This window comes from Tupaia chinensis, unplaced genomic scaffold (assembly GCF_000334495.1).
Source record: "Tupaia chinensis unplaced genomic scaffold, TupChi_1.0 Scaffold149502_1, whole genome shotgun sequence".
In the NCBI taxonomy this organism is placed as follows: domain Eukaryota; kingdom Metazoa; phylum Chordata; class Mammalia; order Scandentia; family Tupaiidae; genus Tupaia; species Tupaia belangeri.
In genome coordinates, this window is record NW_006209346.1 from 695,522 (window position 1) to 698,575 (window position 3,054).

The 3,054-nt window shown below is 36.9% G+C and overlaps 1 protein-coding gene across 1 annotated transcript in view; it reads right to left on the minus strand.

Moving 5' to 3' along the window:
* DNAI4 (dynein axonemal intermediate chain 4) overlaps positions 1-3,054 on the minus strand; it is a 74,601-nt gene that overhangs the window by 36,393 nt on the left and 35,154 nt on the right.

Genomic DNA, 3,054 nt, shown 5'->3' on the forward strand with positions numbered 1-3,054 from the left:
AGTAATTTTTGAGCCCGCCGGGTCTGGGACTCGAACGGCAGTTGACTACATGGGAGTTCAGTGACATAGCCATTATGCTAACTGCTGGTCCCTGATTTCTCACTTTCTCTCTGTCTTTCTCTGTCTTTCTGGAGAGCGCATGTGCCCTGTAGCAAAAGCCTCTCCAAAAATAGATAAATAAATAAATAAAATTAATTAATTAATTAAAATGACATTTTTTATCACTTCTCTTCCTTTTCCTCCAGTTTCCAACAACCTCAATAGATGTTTATTGTCTATGTTTTACAATACCAAGTACATAAAATATGCACATATGTTATCTCATTTTGGAATTCTTACTGTTTTTAAGAATATAAGCAATGATAACATCATGAGATGATTTGTATTTCTATACTTTTTTCTTGAAAATGAAATAAGATTATTATTAGTCTCAGAGGTCTGACTTGAGGATGGCTTTATAGGAATACTATATGATTATATTAGTTGTCTGTTGCGACTGTAACAAATTACAGTGACTTAACATAATGTAAATTTATTACCTTAAAGTTTTGTACTCTATCCTACTCTAACCATTAGAGGTTTGACACAGGTGTCACTGAGCTAAAACCAAGAAGTTAACAATACTATATTCTTTTGTACAGCTATAGAAGAGATTTTGCTTCCTTGACTGACATTTTCTAGAAACCACTTACAAACTTCTTTAATCTTCAAAAACAACACTGCATCTCTTCAACCTTCTTGTGTCATTACATCTCTCTTTTAGACCACTTTGGGAAAAGGGTCTTTAGTTTAAGTACCTATGTGGCTAGACTGGGCCTAATCAGATTATTCAAGATTTCCTCTTAAGATTCTTATTGTAATCCCATATGTAAAAACTTTTTTGCCATGTGGGACCAACAGGTGGCATGGTGGTTGAGGTGCTGGACACTACCACATGGCTGACCACAGTTTGAGTCCTGGACCTGGTGGCTTTCTTTCTCACTTTCCCTCTCTCTCTTTCCTTCTCTGTGTCTCTCTCTGGTCAAATTAAAATAAATGAATGAATAAATAAAATTAAATTAATAATTAAAAAAAAAAACTTTTTTGCCATGTAAGGCACATTCACAGGTCCCAGGGAACAGGTTATGTACAAATTTGGGGAACTATAATTTCACCTATCATATGGCTTTATAAAGTCTTATTTGAGGGACTAGCAGTTGGTGTAATGGCTATGTCGCTGGACTTCCATGTAGTCGACTGTGGTTTGAGTCCCGGACCCAGTGGCTTAAACTCATGCTGGGGGCGTGTGTGTGTGTGCCCAAGATCCTGAGAGGAGAATGGAGAAGGGATTGTGGTGTGGCCATCCCCCCTAGGAGGTGATTTCTCGCTCAATAGCAGATTTGCAAGACAGAGGGAGAAAAAGATCAGTGAACTTGAAGAACAACAGAAATAATTTCATCTTAAAAACAGAGAGGAAATAGCCTAAAATTAATATATATTCAGAGCTTCAGAGACCTATGAGACTATAACAAAAGACCTAACATTCATGCCATTGGTATTCCATACAAAGAACAGAAAGAGGATGGGATTGAAAAAGTATTTGAAGAAATACTGAAAACTTTCTCCAAATGCTAAAAAAAAAAAAAGAAAGAAGAGAAAAGAAAAGAAAAGAAAAGAAAAGAAAAGAAAAGAAAACAGATTAAAGAAACTAAATACAACTCAAAGAAAATAAACTTGAAAACATCCACATTGAGGGACCAGCAGATGGCATAGGTTACATCACTGGACTCCCACGTACTGGACTGTGGTTCTATTCCTGAACTCGGTGGCTTAAAACTCACACCAGGCGTGTGCATGCATGCCCAAGATCCTGAGAGGAGAATGAAGAAGTGATTATGGCGTGGCCACCCTCCAGTAGGTTGTGGGAGTTTATTTCTTATTTTCTGTCTCTCTCTGTCTCTTTGGCAAGCACATGTACCCTATGGCAAAAATCTCTCCCACCAAAAAAAAAAAAAAAAACCCACATTGAGATACATCAAACTCAGCATCAGGTGTGATGGTACAGCAGTGGCATGGTGCTCCATAATGCTGGTGGTCTTATGGAAGATCAATATTTGGTTCCCTGGTCAACCTGTATACAGTGGGTGTGCAATATGTGCCCATGATCTAGCTGGCCAGAGGGCTGGAGGAGGATCATGGTGTAAGACCCATTGAGGGTGCTAGTCTTACTTTGTCTCTCTCTCTCTCTCATGAAAGAAACATTTAAAAAAGACAAACTATACTCAAATTTCAGAAAACAGAAGTCATACCAAAAAAAATCTAGAAAGCAATGGGAGAGAAATGATACCATTTCTACATAGCCATAAAAGAAAATAATTTGAATACCAGAAGATTTCTCATTAGGAACCATGGAGGTAAGAAGGAAGTGGTATACATACATTGACTGCTGAATGAAAAGAATTGTCAACCCAGAATTCAATACCCAGTGACCATATCTTCGTGTACTAAAGAGGAAATTAAGAAATTCTCAGATGAAGAAATACTAAGAGAATGTGTCTCAGAAAAATCTTTCAGAGGAATGGCTAAAGGGAATTCTCTAAACAGGAAGGAAATGAGAAAAGAAGGAATTTAGAATGTGAGAAAGGAGAAAAAGAACAATAGAGACAACAAAAATATAAATGTACTTTCTTTTGAGTTTTCTTCATTATGTTTAATAGTTAAAGCAAAAAGTACTACATTTTCTGATATATCAATAGTTCTAAATGTCTAAATATTTAAATAGCTAAATATTTCTCTAAATATTTAGAAGGTAAATATATTAAAAAGAGAGGATGGCAATGAGATGTAAAAGAAGGTAAATAAAATTTTCAGTTCCCAGTCCAAGACAATGTGAAACTTAACAGTGTTATTTCTGAGTAAATGTTGTACTTTTCATATTCCATCAGAAAGAACACCTGGGACCAGCAGCTGGCATAATGGCTATGTCGCTGAACTCACATGTAGTTGACCGCGGTTCGAGTCCCAGACCCAGTGGCTTAGACTCACGCCAGGTGTGTGTGTGCGTGCCCAAGATCC